This window comes from Prionailurus viverrinus, chromosome B2, assembly GCF_022837055.1.
Source record: "Prionailurus viverrinus isolate Anna chromosome B2, UM_Priviv_1.0, whole genome shotgun sequence".
In the NCBI taxonomy this organism is placed as follows: domain Eukaryota; kingdom Metazoa; phylum Chordata; class Mammalia; order Carnivora; family Felidae; genus Prionailurus; species Prionailurus viverrinus.
In genome coordinates this window covers 31399598-31419250 of record NC_062565.1, presented here as the reverse complement: position 1 = coordinate 31419250, position 19653 = coordinate 31399598, and the positions used below count along the sequence as shown (strand labels likewise).

The 19653-nt window shown below is 36.1% G+C and overlaps 1 pseudogene; it reads right to left on the bottom strand.

The window, feature by feature from the left end:
* Positions 1-960: 960 nt before the first annotated feature.
* On the bottom strand, positions 961-17694 carry LOC125166425 (heterogeneous nuclear ribonucleoproteins A2/B1-like; annotated as a pseudogene).
* Positions 17695-19653: the final 1959 nt, after the last annotated feature.

The window sequence follows — 19653 nt, the reverse complement described above, 5'->3', positions numbered from 1 at the left end:
AAAACAGTGTGGAGGTTCCTCAAAAAATTAAAAATAGACCTACCCTATGACCCAGCAGTAGCACTGCTAGGAATTTACCCAAAGGATACAGGAGTACTGATGCATAGGGCCACTTGTACCCCAATGTTTCTAGCAGCACTCTCAACAATAGCCAAATTATGGAAAGAGCCTAAATGTCCATCAACTGATGAATGGAGAAAGAAATTGTGGTTTATATACACAATGGAATACTACGTGGCAATGAGAAAGAATGAAATATGGCACTTTGTAGCAACGTGGATGGAACTGGAGACTGTTATGCTGAGTGAAACAAGCCATACAGAGAAAGACAGACACCATATGTTTTCACTCTTATGTGGATCCTGAGAAACTTAACAGAAACCCATGGGGGAGGGGAAGGAAAAAAAAGGGGGTTAAGTTGGGAGAGAGCCAAAGTATAAGAGACTGTTAAAAACTGAGAACAAACTGAGGGTTGATGGGGGGAGGGAGGGAGGGGAGGGTGGGTGATGGGTATTGAAGAGGGCACATTTTGGGATGAGCAGTGGGTGTTGTAAGGAAACCAATTTGACAATAAATTTCATATATTGAAAAAAAACAAAAAATAATACACAGGAAAAACAAAAACTCAATAGAAAATATTCCTGAGGAAATCCAGACATTCGATTTGGTAGGTAAAAACTTTATTTTTTTTTCATTTAGAATTATTTTATTAAATTATAAATGTACAACAGCCTCTCAACTGTACCCATGCACTTACATTGTTTTTTAAGGAAAAATGTTATGCCTTATTACACCATAATCCTAATAGCTTTTCAAAACTTTGAGAAAAATCTTTAAAAAGATTTTACATGTCATCTGAAACTGACAAATTTAACACTATCAAAAAAGAGTGCTTCTATACTCTTACAAAAACCACTAGAAAGAAATAATAATTATAAAGCTAAGAGACTGTCTCAAAGGAACATTTTTTTTTAAGCAATTCTTCTTCCACAGTAGGGTAATGGTATTAAATAATTCAATCCATTCACAAAATGGCTCTCTGCATCTGCTCTGGTCTCTTCTGCCATATTACTGCATATTTATGCATGACTGAGATAAGAGTTTCCTTAACATTGTTATTTCAATAACCTGAAGCTGTTCTGTTAATTCTGAGAGCTTTCATTCTCTCCCATTTATATAGTGAAGCCCATGGCAAATAGGAAGAAGCTGAATTTTGACTTCTTCCCCCATAACCCCCACTTCCTCCACTGCCTGTAGGACCATAGTTGCCTCTAGGACCATAGTTGCCTCCACCATATGGCCTCACATGATCCTGGTACCACCAAAGATTCCACTTTCATTGGACCATAGTTACAAGGTTACTAGGTATAATTTCCAAAACCATTGTAATTTCCACTTCCATAATTTCCTCCTCCACAGTTGTCATAACCACCTCTATAGCCCCCATCCTGGTTGCTACAACCAGGTCCCCCACCACCATATCTTCTTCTTCCTCATCCATAACCAGGGCTACCTCTAAGATTGCCACCTATTGGTTCTCTTCCATACCCATTACAACCATCCCCAAATCCACAACCACTTCATATGAATGAGATCCTCCCCTAAAATTATTTCCTGGTCCTTGTCCAAAATTTCTACCACCACCAGGAGAATCTCCAAAACCAAAGTTTCCTCCTCTTCCACTTCTAGAACTTTGGCCTTCCTGCATTTCTTGTCTACACAAAACCTTTCTTACTTTTGCATTATGACCACTGATGGTATAATATTTCTATAACACAATCTTTTTTTTTAACGTTTATTTATTTTTGAGACAGAGGGAGACAGAGTGTAAGTGAGGGAAGGGAAGAGAAAGAGACACACACAGAATCTGAAACAGGCTTCAGGCTCTGAGCTGTCAGCACAGAGCCCGATGCAGGGCTCGAACCCACGAGCCATGAGATCATGACCTGAGCTGAAGTCAGATGCTTAACCAACTGAGCCACCCAGCGCCCCTGCAACACAATCTTATTCACAGGATCATGATCATCAAAAGTAACAAATCCAAAGCATCTTTTCTTTCAATACTGCTTATCAGTAATTATATCAATGGTATCAATCTTTCCATATTTCTTGAAGTAATCTCTAAGATGATATCCCTCACTGTCTTCATTAGTTCCACCAAAAAACAGCTTCTTTACAGTTACATGAGCCCCTGGTTTTCCAGTTTCCTCTTCTTTTGCAACGGCACATTTTGGCTCAACCACTCTCCCATCAATTGAATGAGGTCTTGCAGCCATGGCAGCATCAACCTCAGTCACAGTTGAAAAAGTTACAAAACCAAATCCTCTTGATCTTTTGCTCACAGGATCACTCATGACCACACAATCTGTAAGTTTTCCCCATTGCTGGTAGTAGTTCTTCAAATTTTCTTCTGTGGTTTCAAAGCTTAAGCCACCAATAAAGGGTAGATAAAAACTCTAAAGTACAGCATGTCTATAGTGCTAAAGAAAATTATAAGAATGATGTCTCACCAATTTGAGAATATCAGTAAAGAGAAATTATGAAAAAGAAACAGAAATTCTGGAATAGTTGAAATAATTTACTCGAGAGACTCAACATCAGGTTTCGGAAGGTATAACACAATCAGTGAATTTAAAAGTGGGCCAGTTGAGATTAACCAGTCTGAAGAACAAAAAGAAAAAAAATAATAATCAACAGAGCCAAAGAGAAATGTCTGAAACCATCAAGTATATCAATAAATATAATGGGACTTCCAGAAGTAGAGGAGAAAAGAAAGGAGCATAAATAATATTTGAAAGACTAGTGACCAAAACCATTCAAAATTTGATGAAAAATTTTAATCTACACATTCAAAAGGCTGAACAAACTCTAAATAGGATAAACTCATCATAAACAAACTGCTGAAATTAAAAAAACAAACATAAAAATAATATTTTCACAGCAGTAATAATGAAATGACTCACAATGGGGAAGTGATCATCTATAAAATTACCAGCTTATTTCTCATCAGAAGCTATGGAGGCCATAGGGTGCCTGGGTGGCTCAGTCGGTTAAGCATCTGACTTCTGCTAAGGTCATGATCTCACAGTTTGTGGGTTCAAGTCCCACATCAGGCTCTGTGCTGACAGTTCAAAGCTGGAGCCTGCTTCAGATTCCGTATCTCCCTCTCTCTGTCCCTCCCCTGCTCCTGCTCTGTCTCTCAAAAATAAATAAATGTTAAAAATGTTTAAAGAAAAAGAAGAAACTATGGAAGTCACAAGCAGTGGAATGACATACTTGAAGAGCTAAAAGCAAAAACTTTTCAAGCAAAAATTTTATATCCAGCAAAACTATTCTTCAAAAAATGAGAGACAAACCAAGACATATTCACATCTACAAAAACTGAGAGTTAGATGCTAATAGATCTATCCCCCACACACAAAAATGCTAAAATGATAGGATACTAGACAGTGATTCAAATCTATATAAAGAAATAAATAACACTGGTAAAATTAACTACATAGGTAAATTTAAGACAAATATATATGTATTTTTGCTTATAATTCATTTTTCCTATCTAATTTAAAAAGCAGCTGCATAAAACAATAAATATAAATTAAATTGATGGGCATATAATGCATAAAGATATAATTTGCCATGATAACAGCATAAAAGGGGTGGAGGACCTCAATTTTTTTATACTGTTGAGATCAAATTGCTGTTAATATAAATCAGACTTTTATAAGTTAACAGGTTAGTTGCAGTTCTCAGTGAAATAACTACCAACATAGGCTAAAATTATACAACATGATAACAACAACAAAAAAGAACTAAAATGGCACGTTAGACAATATCATTTGTACACAAAGAAGGCATAAATAGAGGCATTGATGGGGAAAATAAGACACACAGAAGAAAAGGCAAAATTGCAGGTCTTTTTTATTAGTAATTACATAAAATGTAGATGATTATACTCTTCAATAAAAGGCAGACTGGCAGAAAGGATTTAAAAACATGACGGGGTGCCTGGGTGGCTCAGTCGGTTAAGCGTCCGACTTCAGCTCAGGTCATGATCTCGTGGTCTGTGAGTTCGAGTCCTGCGTCGGGCTCTGTGCTGACAGCTCAGAGCCTGGAGCCTGTTTCAGATTCTGTATCTCCCTTTCTCTCTGGCGCTTCCCGTTCATGCTCTGTCTCCCTCTGTCTCAAAAATAAAAAAATAAACGTTAAAAAAAAAACATGATATAATTACATATTTTCAATAAAAGACTCACTTTATATTCAAGGACATAAATAGATTGAAAATAAAAGACCATGTGAACAATAAATGAAGGAGAGCTAGAGTGGTGATACTAATATCACACTTTAATATACCTTAAGGCAAACATTGTTACAAGAGTTAAAGAAAAACATTATATAATGAAAGAGCATCAGTCCATAAATAAGATATAGCAATTATAAACATATATGTACCTAACAATTGAGCCCCAAAATACACGAAGGAAAAACTGACAGGATCAAGGGGAGAAATTGTTCAACAATAATAACTGGAGATTTCCATGTTCCACTTTCAATAGATAAAACAACTAGTTTAATTATAATACGGAAATAGAAGACTTTATAAACCAACTGGACAAAATAGACATCTATAGAACACCCCACCCGACAACAGCAGAATACACATTTACAAGACAGAAAATATGTTAGAAACAGTCTTAATAAATGTAAAAAATTAAAGTCGTAAAAATATGTTCTTTTTTGCAATGAAATGAAATTAAAAATAAGTATCAAAATAAAATTCAGGAAACTTACAAATATGTGGGAATTAAACAACACACTCATAAAGAACCCATGAATCAAAGTCACAAGAAGTTAGGAAATACTTTGATATGAAAAAAAATTAAAATGAAAAACACCAAAACTTAAGGTATGTAGTGAAAACAGAGCCAAGAGAGAAATTTATAGCTATAAACAGATACATTAAAAAGAAAAAAAAAATAAGATCTCAAACCAATACCCTAAAATTCTACCTTAAGACACTGGGAAATAAAAGAACATACTAAGAGCAAACAGAAAGAAGGAAATAATGAATATTAGAGTGAAGAGACAACAGAAGAATAGAAAAACAATAGAGAAAATAATGAAACCAGAAGCTGGTTTTCTGAAGATCAGCAGAAGTGATAAACATTTAGCAAAAAATAGATGACCCAAAACACTAAAATCAGGAAAGAAGGAGGAGACATTACTATAAGCCTTACAGAACAGGAAAGATTATAAAGGAATACTATGAACAAACGCTGATAAACTAGATCAAATAAACTAAATGAAATGAATTCTTAGAAACAAACTACTAAAGTGACTCTAGAAGAAATGGAAAATATGGATATGCCTATAATAATAGATCAAGTTCATATTTTAAAAACTATCAAAGAAAAAAAAAAAGCCCAGCCTAGATGATTTCACTAGTGAATTCGACCAAAGTTTTGAAGAAACATCAACACCAATCTTTCTCAAACTCTTCCACAAAACAGAAAAGGTGGGAACACTTTTTATTCAATCTATGAAGCCAGATTACCCTGATCTCAAAGCCGGAGAAAGGCATTACAAGAAACAAAAACTATAGACCAGTAGCTGTTATGAATATAGATGCAAAAATCCTCAACAAAATATTATCAAACTGACTCCAGCAGCATATTAAAAGGATTACACATGATAACAAAGTGGGATTTACCCTAGAAGTGCAGAGTTGGCTCAGCATACAAAAACCAATCAGTATAATACACCATATTTAATAGAATGAGAAAAAACACATTACCATCTCAATGGATGTAAAAATTTTTTTTTACAAAATCCAATGTCTTTTCCTAATTAAAACAGACAAAATAAAACACTTAATACACTAGAAATAGAAGGGAATGTTTTCAAACTGATAAAGGCCATTTATAAAATAACATCATATTAAATGATGAAAGTCGGGCGCCTGGGTGGCGCAGTCGGTTAAGCGTCCGACTTCAACCAGGTCACGATCTCGCGGTCCGTGAGTTCGAGCCCCGCGTCAGGCTCTGGGCTGATGGCTCAGAGCCTGGAGCCTGTTTCCGATTCTGTGTCTCCCTCTCTCTCTGCCCCTCCCCCGTTCATGCTCTGTCTCTCTCTGTCCCAAAAATAAATAAACGTTGAAAAAAAAATTAAAAAAAAATGATGAAAGTCTTGGGGCACCTGGGTGGCTCAGTTAAGCATCCCACTTCGGCTCAGGTAATGATCTCACCATTTGTGAGTTCGAGCCCTGCATGGGGTTCTGTGCTGATAGCTCAGAGCCTGGAGCCTGCTTTAGATTCTGTCTCTCTTTCTCTCTGCCCCTCCCCTGCTCGTGCTCTGTCTCTGTCTCTCTCAAAAACAAATAACATTTAAAAAAATGATGAAAGTCTCAAATCTTTCCTCTAAGGAACAAAAAGGATATCCACCCTTAACACGTCTATTCAACAATGCATTGGAGATCTAGACAGAGGCAAGATAAATTGTGCATGTATTCGAGTAAGTGAACAATCACAACGAAAATATGTTTTATGATTATATAAGGTCCAGAGTCCAGGGTGTCCTGGCTTCTGGAATAAGTTCATACTCCACCTAACTACAGAACTCAGGAACAGCATACCTTTATGTGACTGACACTTCTGTCTGACCCAGGATATTGCCCTGGGTGGCATAATCTCTCATCCCTGTGCTTGTATAAGGAACACAAAGACATTTCAGAATCCTGCCAACGCAGCTCAGAACAGAGTTGGGAATTTCTTTTAGGCCACGAGTGACGGACCTGAAAAGAACTCCTTCCTAAGATGGTGACTCAGCAAACAGGTCTAGATACAAATTCACTTATGAATAATGAGACACATAAAAGTAAGTTTTACTGCTGTTCCTGCTATTATTGTGTGTGTGTGTATGTGCGCGCGCGCGCGCGTGTGTGCGCGCGTGAACGCGCGCATGTATGTGAGCTCATATGTCTAGTGCTTCTAAGAAAAGTATTTGACCACAAAAATAAAGCAGACACTAGGATGCAATTTGCACTAGGGTGCAACTAAGTGTTGGAGCTGTTATTCTCTCAGGGCCGGTCAACCTGACTTCTTATTTCTTCTCATTCCCTAATTACAAACTGTCCCAAAACTCTCAGTTCAATAATCTCTCATTGCATATTTCTTTTTTTCCCCATGTCATTCTCCTTTCTCATTTTTGCCCACGCAAGTTACTTTGGAGAGTCTCTCTGTCCCTATATTTCCCCTCTTCTATCAGTAATGCTCCTGAGTCAGATGCTTTCTGCATAGTTTAAATTTTGCTTTTCTCTCAACTCTAACCTCACAATTCCAACTCCTAGAGTGATCTCACTTCAATCCATCCTTTTCTGCATGTCATTGGAATGCCATTTATTTCAAATATATATACAGATATTAACATTTAATAAGTGTGGTATTTACATTCTAAAAGGTGAGAAAGATGACTTTATAGGATTGAAAACCAACACTCTCATACTAACCACTCTGTGTAATAATGTAATAAAAGTTGTTTCAAAGGCACGTGTTGCTATGGAATTCTAAAGGACTATTAATATTCATAGTGAATACATTTTAATGTGCATCAACTCAGGGTTTTAGGACTAGAGTAGAGAGCCAACCTATACTGACTGTAGTTCTGATTGTTAGTAAGTTGGGGAAAATATCAATGTGTAATAAGACTGTAAATAAGTGATTAATTTTTCCTGATTGGAAAAATAAATAATCAAGGACTATCCAGATACAGAATGGAAAAAAGTTCTTTCCAGTCATCAGTGGGGTATCATTCAAGTTGTCCTCATATAAGATTTATATTATGCTCCAAAAATGTTTCATGCAAGAATATTATGGCATTGGGCTACTTTGATTTTAACCCCCATGACCTATTCACCTATTCCCCCCACCAATCTTCCCTCTAGTCATCTTCTGTTGGTTCTTTATAGTTAAGAGTCTGTGTTTTGGTTTCTCTCTTTTTTCTTTGTTTTGTTTCTTAAATTCCACATATGAGTGAAATTATATGGTATTTTTCTTTGGCTGACTTATTTTGCTTAGCATTATGCTTTTTAGGTCCATTCACATTGTTGTAAATGGCAAGATTTCATTTTTTTTTTCGCCAAATAGTGTTCCGTTGTGTGTGTGTGTGTGTGTGTGTGTGTGTGTGTGTGTGTATCCCTTCTTCTTTATCCATTTATCTATTGATAGGCCCTAGGCCTGCTTCCATAATTTGGCAATTTTAAATACTGCTCACTATAAACATAGGGATGCATGTATCCCTTTGAATTAGTGTTTTTATGTTTTTGGAGTAAATACCCAGTAATGTGATTACTGGATCATAGGGTAGTTCTATTTTCATTTTTTTGAGAACCTCTATACTATTTTCCAGAGAGGCTGCATCAGTTTACATTTCCACCAACAGTGCAGGAGGGTTTCTACACATCCTCACCAAAACTTGTTTCTGTGTTTTTTATTTTAGCCATTGTGATAGGTGTGAAATAATATCTCTTTGTAGTTTGAGTTTGTATTTCCCTGATGATGAATGATGTTGAACATATTTTCATGTGTATATCTTCTTTGAAGAAATATCTGTTCATGGCTTCTGTACTTTTAAAAAATTTTTTAATGTTTATTTATTTTAAAAAATTTTTTTAACGTTTTATTTATTTTTGAGACAGAGAGAGACAGAGCATGAACGGGGCAGGGGCAGAGAGAGAGGGAGACACAGAATCTGAAACAGGCTCCAGGCTCTGAGCCACCAGCCCAGAGCCCGACGCGGGGCTCGAACTCACGGACGCGAGATCGTGACCTGAGCTGAAGTCGGACGCTTTAACCGACTGAGCCACCCAGGCGCCCCTAATGTTTATTTATTTTTGAGAGGGAGAGAGACAGTACGTGAGTAGGGGAGGGGTGGAGAGAGAGGTGGAGACACAGAATCCAAAGCAGGCTCCAAGCTCTGAGCTGTCAGCACAGAGCTCAACGCAGTGCTCAGAACCACAAACCTGGAGATCATGACCTGAGCCAAAGTCGGACACCTAACTGACTGAGCCACCCAGGCTCCCCACTTCTGCACACTTAAAAAAAAATTTTTTTTAACATTTATTTATTTTTGAGAGACAGAGCACAAGCAGGGGAGGGGCAGAGAGGGAGAGAGACACAGAATCTGAAGCAGGCTCCAGGCTCTGAGCTGTCAGCACAGAGCCTGATGTGGGGCCTGAACCCAGCAACTGTGAGATCATGACCTGAGCCAAAGTCAGATGCTCAACCAACTGAGCCACGCAGGCGCCCCTCTGCACACTTTTTAATTGGATTTTTTGTTTTTTGGCTGTTGAGTTGTATAAGTTCTTTATATATTTTGGATACTAAGTGTTTATCGGATATGTCATTTGCAAATACAGTAAAACCTTGGTTTGCGAGCACAATTCATTCTGGAAACATGTTTGTAATCCAAAACACTTGTATATCAAAAAGGATTTCAAGAACAATTGGCTCAGTTGTGATCATGTGACATTTGGTGTCACGTACCACTAGTATTATAAGACATATTTTGCTTATCAAGTTAAAATTTATTAGACATGTTTGCTCATCTTGCAGAACACTTGCAGAACAAGGTACTTGCAATCCAAGGTTTTACATACTTTAATTCCGTAGGTTGCCTTTTAGTTTTGTTTATTGTTTCCTTTACTGTACAGAAGCTTTTTATTTTGATGCAGCCCCAATACTTTTTTTTGCTTTTATTCCTTTTGCCTCAGGAGAAACATCTAGAAAAATGTTATTATGGCCAATGTCAGAAAAATTACTTCCTGTCCTGTCTTCTAGGATTTTTATGGTTTCAGGTCCCACATTTAGGTCCTTAATCCATTTTGAGTTTACTTTTGTGTATGGTGTAAGAAAGTGGTTCAGTGTCATTCTTTTGCATGTAGCTGTCCAGTTTTCCCAGCACCATGTATTGAAGAGACTGTCTTTTTCCCATTGGATATTCTTTCCTGCTTTCTCAAAGATTAATTGACCAGGTAATTGCAGGTTTATTTCTTGGCTTTCTATTCTGTTCTATTGGTCTATGTGTCTGGGTTATGTGTTTTTTTTTGTTTTTGTTTTTGTTTTTGCCAGTACCATATTATTTTGATTACTACAGCTGTATAGCATATCTTGAAATCTGGAATTGTGATACCCCCAGTTTTGTTCTTCTTTCTCAAGATTGCTTTGGCTCTTCAGGGTCTTCAGTGCTTTCATTAAAAATTTAAGGCTATTTGTTCTAGTTCTGTGAAATGTTGTTGGTATTTTAATAGGGATTGCATTAAATTTGTAGATTGCCTTGGGTACTGTGAACATTTTAACAATATTAATTCTTCCAATCCATGGAATATTTGTGTCATCTTTAATTTCTTTCATCAGTGTTCTATAGACTTCAGACTACAGTTCCTTTGCCTCCTTGGTTAAGTTTATTCCTAGGCATTTTATTATTTTGATGCAATTGTAAATGGGATTGTTTTCTTAATTTCTCTTTCTTCTACTTCATTATTATTGTATAGAAATGCAACAGATTTCTGTACATTGATTTTGTATCCTGTGACTTTACTGGATTCATTTATCAGTTCTGATAGATTTTTGGTGTAGTCTTTTGGGTCTTCTATCTATAATATTATGTCACCTGCAAATTGTGAAAGTTTTACATCTTCCTTGCCAATTTGGATGCCTTTTATTCCTTTTTCTTGTCTGATTGCTGTGCTGGCCTCCACTGACATTCATTCAGGTGAGGAAGGGATACATTGTTAGTTGAGTGAAGGTGAATGTCTAGGCTCCTCGATCATTGCTGAATAGTGGGAGAGGAGTACCAGTTTTTTCTTTGTGTTTGGTTGGCATAGGAGAGTTCTTGCCTGAAAAGTTTCTGTCTTGCTATGTTGCTCATTTCTGGGCCTTTGGCATCAAATGGCAGCCTTTCCTCAAGGATTATTTTATCTTTGCCCATTGACATTTCTGGGTGATTGGTTTCTCCAGTATCCAGTCATGGATATTAGGCAAAAGGAAACCCAGAAAACCCACATGTATCATTTTTTGAGCCTCAAGGTCCCTAGTCTTTCTACCTTTATCTCTCCACCTTTCAGAGTATTCTTGTATTTGTTTTACATATATTACAGGGTTTTAGGCTGTAGTTATTATGAGGAAAAGAGAAATGCGTGTCTGTTCAGTCTTTCTCCAGAACTATATAATGTCTTGGCTTCTTAATTGACTAATGATATTGTTCCCAATGTCTTCAAGTCTTTAAACAAATGTTCTCACCAAAAGACTAATATACTTGTTTATTTTCTCTAGACACATTTTTTGGACTGTTTCAATCAAACACAATTTAATTTAATTCACCATTGGTCAATGCCTTCTCTTGCTTGACTGAAAAATGAGTACCTGGAATTTATTTTGGTTATAGCCTCAATTTCATTTTTTTAAATTTTCATAAAGAACTCCTTCTAACATATTTAATTTAAAATTTTAAAAATTTATTTTAGAGTTGCTTTACCATAATTTGAGAATATTGTGATGAGAGCTACTATGGTAATGCCAATGTATGTTGTTATCTTTTTTTTTCCAGTTTTTATTTTAAATTTCAGTTAGTTAACATATAATGTAATATTAGTTTCATGTGTATAATATAGTGATTCAACAATTCCATACAATACCCAGTGCTCATCACAAGTGTACTCCTTATTCCTCATCACCTATGTAATACATTCTCCCACCCACCTCCTCTTTGGTAACCATCAACTTTTTCTCTATAGTTAACAGTCTATTTCTTTTGCCTCTCTCTCTCTCTTTCCCTTTGCTCATTTGCTTTGTTTCTTAAATTCCACACATGAATGAAATCATTTGGTATTTGTCTTTCTCTGACTGACTTATTTCACTACTGCCTAGTTCCATCCATGTTTTTGCAAGTGGCAAGATTTCATTCTTTTTGATGGCTGAGTAATATTCCTGTGTGTGTGTGTGTGTGTGTGTGTGTGTGTGTGTACCATATCTTTATCCACTCATCAATGGACACTTGAGCTATTTCCAAATTTGGCTATTGTAAATAATGCTTCTATAAACATTGGGATGCATGTATCCCTTAGATTTAGTATTTTTGTATTCTTTGGGTGAATACCTAATAGTGCAATTGCTGGATCATAAGTTAGTTCTATTTTTAATTTTTTACAAACCTCCATACTGTTTTCCAGAACGACTGCACCACTTTGCATTCCCACCAACAGTGCAAGAGGATTCCCCTTTATCCACATCCTTGCAAACACTTCATTTTTGTGTTGTTGATTTTAGCCATTTTGATAGGTGTCAGGTTGTACTTCACATTGTTCTAACTTGTATTTCCCTGAAGATGAGTGATGTTGAGCATCTTTTCATGTATCTATTGGTCATTTGGATATTTTCTTTGGAAAAAATGTCTATTCATGTCTTCTGCCCATTTTTAAATTGGATTATTTATTTTTGGGTGTCAAGCTTTACTAGTTTTTTTTTTAATGTTTATTTATTTTTGAGAGAGAGAGAGAGAAAGTGAGCAGGGGAGGGGCAAAGAGAGAGGGAGACACAGAATCCGAAGCAGGCTCCCAGCTCTGAGCTGTCAGCACAGAGCCTGACACAGCACTCAAACTCAACAACTGTGAGATCATGACCTGAGCCAAAGTTGGTTGGACACTTAACCAACTGAGCCACCCAGGTGTCCTTATACTAGTTCCTAATGTATTTTGCATACTAACCCTTTATTGGATATGTAATTTGCAAATATCTTCTCCTATTCCATAGGTTGTCTTCTCGTTTTGTTGGTTGCTTCTTTCTCTGTGCAAAAGCTTATTATTTTGCTGTAGTCACAAGAGTTTATTTTTGCTTTTGTTTCCCTTGCCTCAGGAGACATATCTAGAAAGAAGTTGCTATGCCCAATGTCAGAGAAATTACTATCTGTGCTTTCTTCAGGGAATTTTGTGATTTCAGGTCTCACATTCAGGTCTTTATTACACTTTGAGTTATTTTTGTGTGTGGTGAAAGAGAATGGTCCAGTTTCATTCTTTTGCTTGTTGCCAGTTTTCACAACATTTGTTGAAGAGATAATCTTTAGCCAGTGGAAATTCTCTCTTGCTTTGTCAGATATTAATTAACCATATACTTGTGGGTTAATTTCTTGGTTTTCTATTCTGTTCTATTGATCAATGTGTCTATTTTTGTGCCAGTACCATACTGTTTTGAATACTACAGATTTGTAATGTAATTTGAAGTCCATAATTGTGATGTCTACAAATTTGCTTTGCTTTTTCAAGGTTGCTTTTCCTATTTGGGCCTTTCGTGGTTTCATTAAAATTTTAGGATTGCTTGTTTTAGCTCTGTGAAAAATGCTGGTGGTATTTTGGTAGGGATTTCATAACTGTTTAGATTGCTTTCGGTGGTATCGATATTGTAATGATGTTTGTTTTTCTAATTCACGATCATGGAATGTCTTTCCATTTCTCTGTGTAATCTTCAGTTTCTTTCATCAGTGTTTTATAGTTTTCAGTGTAAAGTTCTTTCACTTCTTTGGGTAGGCTTATTCCTGGGAATCTTATTGTTTTTGGTGCAACTGTAAATAGGATTGATTTAATTTCTCTTTCTGCTACTTCATTATTGGTGTATAGAAATGAAACAGATTTCTATACATTGATTTTGTGACTTTACTGCATTCGTGTATCAGTTCTAGCAGTTTTTTGGTGGAGTCTTTCAAGTTTTCTACATAGAGTATCATGTCATCTGCAAATAATGAGTTTTACTTTTCCTTTGCCTATTTGGATGCCTTTTATTTATTTATTTTTTATTGTTGTTGCCTAATTGCTGTACTAGGACTTCCAGTACTACGTGCATAAAAGTGGTAAGAATGGAAATCCCTGTCTTGTTCCTTAATGTAGAGGAAAAGCTCTCAGTTTTTCCCATTGAGGACAATGTTACCTATGGATTTTCCAGTTATGGCCTTTCTTATGTTGAGGGATGTTCCCTCTAAACCTACTATGTTGAGGGTTTTTATCATGAATTGATGTGTACTTTGTCAAACACTTTTTCTGCATCCATTGAAATGTTCCTATGGTTCTTATGCTTTCTTTCATTAAGGTGGTATATCACATTGATTGATTTGAAAATATTAAACCACCCCTGAAGCCAAGGAATAAATACCACTTCGTGGTGGTGAATGAATTTTTAAATGTATTGGATTTGGTTTGCTAGCATTTGGTTGATTTTTTGCATCTATGTTCATCAGAAATATTGGCCTATAGTGCTCTTTTTTGTGTGGTGTTTTTATCTGGCTTGGTGTCAGGGAAATGATACTCATAGAATGAATTTGGAGGCTTTCCTTCCTTTAGTAATTTTTAGAATAGTTTTAGAGGAATAGCTATTAACTCTTCTTCAAATGTTTGGTAGAATTCGCTTGTGAAACCATCTAGCCTTGGACTTTTGTTGGTTGGGAATTTTTAACTTACTGATTCAATTTCTTTACTGGTTATTGGTCTATTCAAATTTTCTATTTCTTCATGATTCAATTTTGGTAAGTTATATGTTTCTAGCAATTTATCCATTTCTTCCAGGTTGTGTAATTTGTTGGCATGTAATTTTTCACTGTGTTCTCTTGTTAGTATTTCTGTGGTGTTGGTTGTTATTTCTCCTCTCTCATTTGTGATTTTCTTTATTTGAGTCTTCTCTCTCTCTCTTTCTCTTTCTTTCTCTCTCATCTCTCTCTCTTATGAGTGTAGTTAGAGGTTTATCAATTTTGCTGATCTTTTCAAAGAACCAGCCCCTGGTTTCATTGATATGTTCTATTGTTTTTTAATTTCTATATCATTTATTTATGCTCTAATATATATTATTTCCTTCCATCTGCTTGTTTGGGGTTTTGTTTCTTGTTCCTTTTCTAGAGTTTTTAGGTGTAAGATCAGGTTTTCTATTTGAGACTTTTTTTCTTTCTTCTTGAGGTAAGCCTGTATTGCAATAAACTTCACTCTTAGTACCACTTTTGCCATGTTCCAAAGGTTTTGAATTATTGTGTTTTCATTTTCATTTGTTTCCACGTACTTTGTGATTTCTTCTTTGATTTCTCGGTTGACACATTCATTGTTTAGTAGTATGTCATTTAACCTCCACATATTTGTGGTCTTTCCAGATATTTTCTTTTGGTTGATTTCTAATTTCAGAGAATTGTTGTCAGAAAAGATGCATGGCACAATTTTGATCATTTTAAATGTGTTGACACTTGTTTTGTGCCTTAATATGTGATCTATTCTGGATAATGTTCCATGTGCACCTGAAAGGAATGTGTATTCTGCTGTTTTAGAATAGAATGTTCTGAATATACCTGTTCAGTTCATCTGGCCCAGTGTGTCATTCAATGCTATTGTCTCCTTGATTTATTTTCACTTTAGATGATCCTTCCATTGATATAAGTGGGTTGTTAAAGCCCCTGTTATTATGGATTATTATCCTTTATGTTGTTATTAATTGGTTTATGTATTTGGGTGCTCTCATATTGGGTGTATAAATATTTACAATTATTATATCTTCTTGTTGTATTGTCCTTTTTATTATTATATTATGTCCTTCCTAGTCTCTTGTTATATTCTTTGTTTTAAAGACCAGTTTGTTTGATATAAATATTGGTGTTCTGGCTTTCTTTTGACATTTATTTGTCTGATAAGGGTTTCTGCATCCCCTCACTTTCAATCTGCTGGTATCTTCAGGTCTAAAATGAGTGTCTTGTGGGTAGCCTATGGATAGGTCTTGGGTTTTTTTAATCCATTCTGACACTCTCTGTCTTTTGATTGGAGCATTTAGTCCATTTACATTCAAAGTAATTACTGATAGATATGTATTTCTTGCCATTTTATTACTGTTTTGTGGTTGTTTCTACAGATTTTCTCTGACCTTATCTTTCTCTTTCATACTTTGGTGATTTTCTATAATGGTATATTTGGATTTCTTTCTCTTTATTCTTTGCATGTTTATTAGTGTTTTTTGATATATGGTTACCATTAGTTTTTGCATATAACAGTCTATATTAAGTTGATGATCATTTAAGATTGAAGACATTCTTTTCTCCTATCCTCCCCATTATAGGTGTATGTTACCATATTTTATATCCTTTTATTATGAGTTCCTTAACTGATTTTTTATAGAAATGCTCATTTTAATGTTTTTGTATTTTCTACATTTCTACTGTCACTTTTGGTCTCTCCTTTCCAATCAAAGAGTTACCTTTAATATTTCTTGCAGGGCTGGTTTAGTGATCATGAACTCCTGTACTTTTTGTTTGTCTGGGAAACTCTGTATCACTTCTTGTATTCTGAAGGATAGCTGTACTGGATAGAGTATTCTTGGCTGCAGATTTCTCCCATTCATCACTTTGAATATATCTCTTCTGGTTTGCCAAGTTTCTGTTGAGAAATATCCAGCTAGACTTATGGGTCTTCCCTTCCCAAAAGAAGTTAATAACTGTTTTTTGTCCTGCTGCTTTTAAGATTTTTTTTACACTGTATTTTTCAAATTTATTTACAATATGTCGGTATTGGGGCACCTGAGTGGCTCAGTTGGTTGAACATCCTACTTTGCCTCAGGTCATAATCTTGTTATTCATGAGTTCTAGCCCTGCATCAGGCTTGCTGTTGTTAGTGCAGAGCCTATTTCAGATCCTCTGAACCCCCTCTCTCTTTGCCCCTCCCCCACTTTCACTCTCTCTCAAAAATAAACATTTAAAAAAGAAAAAAAACAATATGTCTTGGTGTTCGTCTGCTTTTGTTGATTTTGATGGGAGTTCTCTGTTCCTACCAGACCTGGATGTCTGTTTCCTTCCCCAGATTTGGGAAGTTTTCAGTTATTATTTCTTCAAATAAGTTTTCTGCTTCATTTTCTCTTTGGCAACTCCTGTAATACAAATCATGTTTGTTATGTTTGATGGAGTCACTGAGTTCCCTAAGGCTATTCTCCTCTTACATAATTCTTTTCTTTTTGTTCAGCTTCATTATTTTCCATTATATTGTTTTCTAGGTTGCTAATTCATTCCTCTGCTTCTTCTAGCCTGCTATGCATTGCATCAAGCCTGTTTCCAATCTCATTTATTGCATTCTACGCCTCTGATTCTTTTTTTACTTCTTACATCTGTGGTAATGGTCTCCCTGATGGCTTCTTTTCTCAACCCCAGTGAATATCCTTATGACTGTTGCTTTAAATTCTCCATTAGGCATGTTACTTATATCTATTTCAGTCTAGATCTCTGGCTATGGCTTTATCTTGTTCTTTCATTTGGCATTCCTCCATCTTCACATTTTGTCTCAGTCTCTGCCTTCTTCTCTGTGTTAAAAAAGCCAGTTATGTGTCCTGCCCCTGAAAGTAATGGCCTTATGAAGAAGAGGTCATGCAGTTTCCAGGGACTGGAACTTCAGGGAATGTCTCTTGTGTGCTGCATGCACTCTGCTGTTGTGTTTTGGCTGCTCTGTCCTTCATACCAGGAAGTAGTACACAGAGGCTTTCTTTGCCTGCTGTTGGCAATGTTTGGTCCTTGGCCTGAATGTGACCTGTTTTAACTAGGTGCACTCTGGTCTGCTTGTGAAATGAGACCTGTTACCTCCTCCACTGGAGGAGCTCCAGCTCCACTGGAACTGAAATTCTGCAAAATTCTCTGATTGAGAGACATGATGTGGGCAAAAGTTTGTGCTGTCTTCTGGGGAAGGGTCCTGCTGTTCTGGGATCTAAATGAGCTTGACTGAGAAGGGCAATTCCACCACAGTACAAGGGGATGGGGCTTGGTGTATGCAAGTTAAGTAACCAGTGATGGCATTGTGCCAGTTACCCTATGTTGTATGTCCATAGGTTGTTTGCCTTCTCTCCAAGAGCAGCCCCAATGTCTGCAGGGTCTTCTGGAGCCAAGCCCACTGATGACAATTAAAGTCCAGGGTAAGTTCTGATCACAAGAACTCATGAAATTCAGTCCCTCTCACTTTCCAAGCCAATGGCTATGGGAAACATTCTCCTTGTTTATTCCCCTGTGTGCTCCTCACACACACACTTCTCCATGGTCAGGGCTCCCTTCCCTTTATAGCAGCCAGTATTCATTTCTCCCCTAAGTCACATCTCTGTATTTCATACCTTCTTCAATGTGGTCTCTCCTCTACCTTTAGTTGTGGAGTTTGTTCTGCTAGTCTTCAGGTCAATTTCTGAGGTATTTAAAATGATTTGATAGTTATCTAAGTGGCATTCATGGTCTGAGGTAAGCCTAGGGTCCTCTTACTATGCCACCATCTTCCCTCTATGTTGTTTTCTTTTAGCACAGCTATAATGCTCTTACATAATAAATACATATAATTCAGTAAGAAAATAACCCACACTCCAATATACTTTAAAATTTTTCATTCAAATCCTACTTTTATCTTCTTTTCTTATTTTGACATGACTGGCATTCCCTGCTAATAAAACAAAGACATAAAATAAAGTGTTGCTGTGGTGTGATAGTCTAGCCATTCAAATGATGCTCAATTATAACTGTATCACTGCACTACAAGCAGTCTTGATTGCAGCTACTCATCTTTATTATTGTAGTGCAAAACAGTTATAGACTATACACTAAGATTGAACATAGATGAGTTCTATGGGCACTAAAATTTGAATTTCACATTTTTGCATCACGTTTTTTTTCATTTTTTTCAATGATTTTAAAATGTGAAATCTATTCTGAAATCACAAGCCTTCCAAAAATACGTGTCAGACTTCATTTGGTTTGTGGACCAAAGTCTGACTATATCATTTTTGGCTTCATAGAGTATAACAAAGTGATGAGGAGACACATGGAATTTGGCAGAGATTCCCTCATTTACTGTGAGGTGTCCGCACTCACGGTTCTTCAAAACCCATGGGATAACCCTTGGTTTACCCTCAAATATTCAATCCTATTCTGTCTTCTCAGTGGCTGTTGTGATCTGCTGCTGTAGTATTTGGGAGAAATGGGATCCCTGAGCTTTATCTATAAATATTGAAACTTGCTCAGAGACCTATGGGTTACCTGAATTATATTATAAAACTTCTATTGTAGAAACAGCAATAAAGTTGGTCCAGATGTCAATAAGGAAATTTTCTGTCATTCATTTTTCAGAATTCCACCCTGAAGCAGATGTAAACACCTATCCTCTCTTACGTCTAGGGATCATCATTTTTATTATTTTCCTGTGCAAAAACGAATATTGTAATAGTGGTAAGTTAGTTAACATGTAAAGTCATGGTATCATAAGGGTTCATTACTCTGACCAATTTTGACATGGTTCCTGAATGATGATTATAACAGAGATGAAGGGAATCTGCCTTCTCATTATAAAAACAGAATTAGAAGTAAGAGATGTGACAGTCTCACTTTATTGTTTACTTTTTACTTTTTCACATTTATTTCTAAGCCACCTAATTAAGAGAGATTTTGACAAACTGCAATTCATCAAGTATTTCATTCTCAAAATTGTAAAGTTTCTCAAAACATGTCTTTAAAATTAACAGTATAAATAATGTTTAACAGGAAAATCTGTAATATTTGAATTACTTATGAAATATTTGATTATTTTGATAACAAGTCATTGAAAGAAGATTCTCTCAGTCTCTTGTCTTGTTATTT